Here is an 8,309-nt window from a genome sequence, read left to right as displayed (position 1 = left end):
CAGTCGGAAGTGATAATATTTCTGTTGAATAAAGGGAACTATGGAGCTATGAGGGAGGAGCTGGCTAAAGTTCAATGGTGCAATACCTTAGCAGGGATGACAGTGGAGGAACAATGGCAGATATTTCTGTGTATAATGCAGAAGTTGCAGGATCAGTTCATTCCAAAAAGGAAGAAAGATCCTAGGAGGAGGCATGGGTGGCTGTGGCTGACGAGGGAAGTTAAGAAACATATAAAGTTAGAAGAGAAAAAGTATAACATAGCAAAGATAAGTGGGAAAACAGAGGACTGGGAAGCTTTTAAAGAGCAACAGAGGATTACTAAGAAGGAAATACGCAGAGGAAAAATGAGGTACGAAGGTAAACTGGCCAATAATACAAAGGAGGATAGTAAAAGCTTTTTTAGGTATGTGCAAGGCAAAAAAATGGTTAAGACTAAAACTGGGCCCTTGAAGACAGAAACAGGGGGAATATATTACGGGGAACAAAGAAATGGCAGAAGAATTGAATTGGTACTTCAGATCTGTGTTCACTGGGGAAGACACAATCAATCTCCCTGAGGTAACAGTGGCTGAAGAACCTGAACTTAAGGGAATTTATATTTGCCAGGAATTGGTGTTGGAGAGACTGTTAGATCTGAAGGTTGATAAGTCCCCAGGGCCTGATGGTCTACATCCCAGGGTACTGAAGGAGGTGGCTCGAGAAATCATGGATGCGTTGGTGATTATTTTCCAGAGTTCGATAGATTCAGGATCAGTTCCTGCGGATTGGAGGGTGGCTAATGTTGTACCACTTTTTAAGAAAGGTGGGAGAGAGAAAGCAGGAAATTATAGACCAGTTAGTCTGACCTCAGTGATGGGAAAGATGCTGAAGTCTATTATAAAGGATGAAATTACGACACATCTGGATAGGAGTAACAGAATAGGTCAGAGTCAGCATGGATTTATGAAGGGGAAATCATGCTTGACTAATCTTCTGGAATTTTTTGAGGATGTAACTCTGAAGATGGACGAGGGAGATCCAGTAGATGTAGCGTACCTGGACTTTCAGAAAGCTTTTGATAAAGTCCCATATAGGAGGTTAGTGAGCAAAATTAGGGAGCATGGTATTGGGGGCAAAGTATTGCCTGCCAACTTGGTTTGAAAGTTGGTTAGCTGATAGGAAACAAAGGGTAGTGATAAATGGCTCAATTTCAGAATGGCAGGCAGTGACCAGTGGGGTACCGCAGGGATCAGTACTGGGACTGCAGCTTTTTACAATGTATATTAATGATATAGAAGAAGGTATTAGCAATAACATTAGCAAATTTGCTGATGATACTAAGCTGGGTGGCAGGGTGAAATGTGATGAGGATGTTAGGAGATTACAAGGTGACCTGGACAAGTTAGGTGAGTGGGCAGATGCATGGCAGATGCAGTTTAATGTGGATAAATGTATGGTTATCCACTTTGGTGGCAAGAACAGGAAGGCAGATTACTACCTAAATGGAGTCAAGTTAGGTAAAGGGGCAGTACAGAGAGATCTGGGTGTTCTTGTACACCAGTCAATGAAGGTAAGGCATGCAAGTACAGCAGGTAGTGAAGGCTAATAGCATGCTGGCCTTCATAACAAGAGGGATTGAGTATAGAAGCAAAGAGGTTCTTCTGCAGCTGTACAGGGCCCTGGTGAGACCACACCTGGAATATTGTGTGCAGTTCTGGTCTCCAAATTTGAGGAAAGACATTCTGGCTATTGACGGAGTGCAGCGTAGGTTCACGAGGTCAATTCCTGGAATGGCGGGATTACCTTACACTGAAAGACTGGAGCGACTGGGCTTGTATACCCTTGAGTTTAGAAGGCTGAGAGGGGATCTGATTGAGATGTATAAGATTATTAAAGGATTGGACACTCTGGAGGCAGGAAACATGTTTCCGCTGACGGGTGAGTGCCGAACCAGAGGACACAGCTTAAAAATAAGGGGTAGACCATTTAGGACAGAGTTGAGGAGAAACTTCTTCACCCAGAGAGTGGTGGCTGTGTGGAATGCTCTGCCCCAGAGGGCAGTGGAGGCCCAGTCTCTGGATTCATTTAAGAAACAGTTGGACAGAGCTCTCAAGGATAGTGGAATCAAGGGTTATGGAGATAAGGCAGGAACAGGATACTGATTAAGGATGATCAGCCATGATCATATTGAATGGTGGTGCAGGCTCAAAGGGCAGAATGGCCTACTCCTGCACCTATTGTCTATTGTAGAGGAGTTATTTGTCATTAACAAGAATTCACCTGTTTGCCTGTTGGGTGGCCAAGCCCTGGTGAACACCCGGTGCTTTGATCCACTGTTCTTGGATCTCTCTGTGGTGCAGGCCCTGAGTTTGCTGATGCAGTGCTCTGACCCTGTGACACAGGCTGTATTGTACTCCTGGCAACAACAAAACAATCCTGTTGAATCTCTCGTGGCCCCTGATAGCAGATCTAGAAGGAAGCACTGATCCCTGCTCAAGCTTTTCCCATCACCTCCTCCTTACATCCTGCTCTCCTGAAACAACCCACAGCACAGCCCTTTTTACCCACTGTCCAGTCCCTGATTGATGTGCAAGCCTCACAGCTCCTTGTTTAGGTCAGTCAGCATCTCTGCAATTCAATCGGCGAGTTTCTTTCAGTCCCTTGGGCCTGAGTGCTTCCATCCAGCTTGGTTCTGTACTATAGGATTGAAAAAAGAAAATTTTAAAGATTTTTTTTTACAAAATTACAAAAGTAATACAAACAAGTATAAACATCAATATAAAATTAAATAAATAATAACCAAAAAAAAGAGAAAGAAAAACCCAACTAACCACTAATCTATCCTACAAACAACCAAAATATAAAATAGAATATCATACATTACTAGCAATAAACAACGAAATAATTAAATAACTAGATACATGCTCAAAACAGATTTACATCAAGTCATAATAAAACCCGTATTTATACGGGATTCCTCCTCCCGGGGGTCACCGAACCAGCCAGAACCATTACCACAGCCAGACAAAAGCCCTGGACAGTTTGGCCGAAGTATCTGTGTTGATGTAGTTCAAAAAGGGCTGCCATGTTTTATAGAATAATTCCATTTTTTGGTGCACCATATTTGTGAGGAAGTCAAGAGGGGTATATTCCATGACTAACCTGTGCCAGTTCAAAAGTCCTGGAGGGCCTTCAGCTACCCAATTCACTAAAATATGTTTCCTTGTACAGAAAGAAAGAATGGTAAATAATGTCCTCTCGTGCATGTCCAGGTAGGGGAGGTCTGAAGAGCCCAAAAGCAGGGACACTGGATCCCATCCAATCTCCATACCCAAGATCTCTATCAAGGCATTCGCTATTCTATCCCAATACCTGTGGATCTTATGGCATGTCCATAGACAATGCGTGAGAGTGCCAACTTCTATTTTACATTTAGGACACATTGGGGATGCTCCTGCCTTGAATTTTCTGAGTCATTCAGGTGCCAAATGAGCCCTATGGAGTATCTTTAATTGAATAGCCTGAGTTCTATTACAAATAGAGATCTTTCTGGCATTTCCCAGATGTCCGCCCACATTTCTAATGAGACTTCCAACCCTAATTCTTGATTCCAGGTTTTAAATAATCGTTCCATGTCCTTGGATACTTTATTATATAAGAATGATAAAGTGTACTAACTGAGGGCGGCCTTATTGGCCATAGCACTCTCCTTTCCCTATCTGATTTGTAGGGATTGACTATCAGTGTGGTCTTCTTTTGTATATAATCTCTTATTTGGAAACACCGAAAAAGGTCCCTGTTAGGCAGTCCAAACTTCTGGTGCAACTGCTCAAAGGACATCATAACCTCCCCGTTGAACAGATCCCCAAGCAAGAGATACTTCTGGACTCCCAAGTTTTAAATGTAGCATCTGTCATCCTTGGCTGAAATTCCAGTGCTCTCATGATAGGAGTATAAGGGGAGGTTTATTGCAGGTTACCCTCATGTTGTCCCATTATCCTCTACACTTTAATTGCATTTAATACAACTGGGTTTTTACAATAGTCCATAACAGCTCTCATCTTGTCCATAAACAAAAGATTGATGAGGGGACACTTAGCTTGGGAGGTCTCAATATCCAACCAGATTGATTGGGTCTCTTGTGACCCACAATCAGCTACATAAGATAATAAAGGGCTCAACTGATACCTCCTAAAATCTGGCAAGTCCAATCCCCCCCTTGCTTGTGGGAGCTGCAGCTTTTCTAATTTGATAAGGGGCCGTCTATCATTCCAAATAAATGAACCAAGCCAGCCGTAGAGCTTGCGTAACGCCTGTCTCGGCAACATCAGAGGATGCAGTCTCATAGGATATAGAAGACGAGGTAGAATATTCATCTTCGCTAGGGCTACTCTGCCTAACCAGGATATTGGGAGATCGCCCCAGTGTTGAAGGTCCTGCCTTATTTTCTCTAATAGGTGCACAAAATTAGCTTTATTCAGCTCACCAAATACTGGGGTGATAAAAATACCTAAGTACAGAAACCTTTTAGTGACCACTGAAAGGGAAAGCAAGATCCGTCCAGTAAATTGGATACACTGGCAAGACCTCCCAACGGCATGGCCTCAGGTTTCACAAAATTGATTTTATAGCCTGAGAACATCCCAAATAAATTGATCACTTGGATTAGACGGGGCACGGATATCAAAGGATCACTTAAGAAGAGGAGGACATCATCCATATAGAGAGTGATTTAATGTTTGCCCGATCCAACCCTCGGAGCCATTATGTTAGGGTCAGCTCGTACAGCTTCCGCCAGTGGTTCAATCACTAGCGTGAATAGTAACGGTGAAGAAGGACATCCCTGACAACAGCCCCTGCCAACACTAAAGCTATCCGAACTTAAACCATTGGTGCTCACCGCTGCTTTGGGATCATTAGATAATACTGAAACCCATTTAGTAAATACCTCCCCCATACCTTTCCAGTGCATAAAAAACATATGGCCATTCTACCCAATCAAATGCCTTCTCTGCGTCCAAGGAGACAGCTAGACCCTGTTGACAGGCTTGTATCATATTTAAGATCTTTCTAATATTATTAGTTGATCTGCAGCCCTTTATAAACACCATCTGGTCCTCTTTTATGATGCATTGTAAGACCCTCTCCAATCGTAATGCTAACATTTTAGAAAGAAGTTTGATATCCACATTTAGTAAAGATATGGGTCTATATGATGAGCAATCTTCTGGGGCCTTTCCCTTTTTAAGAATGAGAGAAATATTTGCTTCTCTCAGAAAAGGCAGGAGGCAACCCTGAATGTGTGAGTAATTATACATATTTATGAGTGGCCCGGCCAGTTCCCCTATAAATTCTTTATAGAACTCAACCTGGACTCCGTCTGGTCCAGGCGCTTTGCCACTCTGAAGCTGCCTAACCTCGTCGAGTATTTCCTGGGTTATCAGGGGGCATTCAAGCCCGGAAGGGCCAAATTTTTAAAGAAGGATTCCATCTTCTCAGTTCTATCCTCACAGTCCTGCGATTTATACAGTTCAAAATAGAACTTTCTAAAGGCTGCACTGATCTTTTTACGATCACAAGTCAGAGTAGCAGCACTTTCTCTAATGGACGTAATGGCTTGAGGAGCCTTTTTCTTTCTAGTAAGGTATCTGCCAGGCTTGTCGCCATATTCAAATAATTTCTGCTTTGCGAATAGTATTTCCCTCTTTGCTGTTTGGGTAACTGCAGTTTTCAAGGCTGCCCTAGGGTTGTGATCCTCTGTAGCTTAGTAATGGGAGGCCTGTTAAGATACGCCGTCTCAGCTGCCTTCAAGCGAGCCTCAAGCAGGTGCTGTTGCTCTCCCTTTTGTCTTTTCCAAGATGCAGAATATGAGATAATCAAGCCTCGCGCATATGCCTTAGTGGTCTCCCACATCATCGCCGGGTTACTGGCCTGAATTAATTTCACAGAAGATTTTGAATTCCTGCAAAAAATACTTTATAAATTTGCTACCCTTCAATAAGAAGGGATCCATACACCAATGTCGAGGGCCTATCCCATCATCCCTAGTCTTGACTTCCATATATACTGCGGCATGATCAGAAATAGCTATATTACCTATTTTACAAGACAGTATGGAATTCAAAAGGGTTGAGGGAAGCAAAGAACGTATTAATTCTGGTATGGCACTTGTGTGGGTTAGAATAGAAAGTCTCTACCCTGGGGGTCTCTACTCTGCATATATCTACTAGCCCGAGCTCCTTATTCAGATCCGCCAGTTGTCTAGATCTCAGAGATACACCTGCAGTGCTCTTAGGTATCCTATCTGTCTCTGGGTCCATAATACAGTTAAAATCTCCCCTATAATTGCATGGCAGACCCCAAAAGCCATTAACCTGGAGAACGCTTCCATTACGAATTTAAAGGGATGCGCCGGGGGGGGGGGGGGGCGATAAAGATTCAAAATCCCATATTCCTCTCCATGTATTAGGTTTTTGATCAATATATACCATCCAGACTCATTTTTTTATCTGGTTTAACATCTTGAAAGGAAGATTCTTCTGAATAAGAATGGCTACTCCCCTACTTTTTGAACTGAAAGATGAGAAAAAACCCTGATCAAATCCAACCTGTTGTAGCTTTAAATGTTCTTTGTCAAGTAGATGTGTCTCCTGTAAGAGAGCTACATCAACCCTTTTCTTTTTGATACTTGATAATATCTTTTTCCTTTTGATTGGTGAATTACTCCCCTTTCTGGATTAGTGGTGCTGGAAGAGCACAGCAGTTCAGGCAGCATCCAAGGAGCTTCGAAATTGACGTTTCGGGCAAAAGCCCTTCATCAGGAATAAATCAGATGAAGGGCTTTTGCCCGAAACGTTGATTTCGAAGCTCCTTGGATGCTGCCTGAACTGTTGTGCTATTCCAGCACCACTAATCCAGAATCTGGTTTCCAGCATCTGCAGTCATTGTTTTTACCTGTCTGAATTACTCCCCTTGACATTCCAGGTGCACCACCTTAAGCAAATGGCCAGCCATGATCATCCAGGCAAGCCCGAGACCCCCCAGGAAGAAGAACCCCACTCAGAAAACCTTGAATAAAAACATAGGAAATTCACAAATACAAAAATTCTTTAAAACGTTTAAACCAACACCATGAAAAACTATTCCTAATTTAAAAAAATGCAAAACATATTTGAAAGGAGACTTTGCCCTTTGCTCCCAAGGGACATAACTACCTATTGACAACCCCACCGTAAACTCTCCTCGCTCGGGCCCTGCCCTCGACCCAGGCATTGTTTCTCTGCAGCATGACTGAGATTGACTCCCACCTGGACCTGGACTCCTCAATAAGAATGTTGATCTTCTCCTGCAGCTTGTTGATCCCGGAGATCAGGCTCGCCGCCGCAGGTAAGTCCCCCGAAGTGGCTGCGGACGTCTCTGCTGCTGTGGGAGGGGGTGGGGGAGGGGTCTCTGCCTGTTGCAAGCTGTGGGAATTTTGGCCCTTAGTCATTTTAGAAACAACACCAAACTATCCAAGTTTGATGTAAAATGACTAACTATGCTGGGCAAAAGTTATCTTAAATGATTTAAAGGGTGAGGTGAAGGCAGATGCCCCACTTTGCCCAAGTCTTAGGCAGAGCACTACAGACTCAGACTTGCTGGGTCACCGCCATCTTGAATCTCCCGCAGGCAGTGTATTAACCTGCACGTGTCATGGTTGTCAAATGTGAAGCTCATACTAGCTCTAAGGATGAGGTGTTGCATTGCAATGCTGCTACAGATACTGCCTCCGCCGAGGCAGCTTGGACGTTTGTGGTCATGGTCCCCTCCACCGTCCACATTACAATAACTCTCCAGGTGCAGGACGGAGCGTGGGTTCTGGGCTTGTACTGTATGATCCCCGATGTCTCTGGTCTTTGGAGGCATCCTGATAGTAGGGTGGTCTGTCTGCGTACTCTCTTCCATGCCCTTGTCTGGCTGGCGCATGGGTGGGGGCATGTAGGAAAAGGAGGGCTGCTAAGAGCAACGTTTTCACGCAGAGGGTGGTACGTGTATGGAATGAGCTGCTAGAGGACGTGGTGGAGGCTGGTACAATTGCAACATTTAAGAGGCATTTGGATGAGTATATGAATAGGAGGGGTTTGGAGGGATATGGGCCGGGTGCTGGCAGGTGGGACGAGATTGGGTTGGGATATCTGGTCGGCATGGACAGGTTGGACCGAAGGGTCTGTTTCCACATTGTACATCTCTATGACTCTACATCAAATTGCCCAACAATGGTTTGCTCTCAGCATATCTACTATTTTAAAATAGTTGAAACTTGCGTTATTTGTCAACATTTCAACAGAGG

This window comes from Chiloscyllium plagiosum, unplaced genomic scaffold, assembly GCF_037043375.1.
Source record: "Chiloscyllium plagiosum isolate Xiang-an unplaced genomic scaffold, Cpla_swu_hap1 HiC_scaffold_2, whole genome shotgun sequence".
Taxonomy (NCBI): Eukaryota; Metazoa; Chordata; class Chondrichthyes; order Orectolobiformes; family Hemiscylliidae; genus Chiloscyllium; species Chiloscyllium plagiosum.
Note: the sequence above shows the minus strand (reverse complement) of the source record.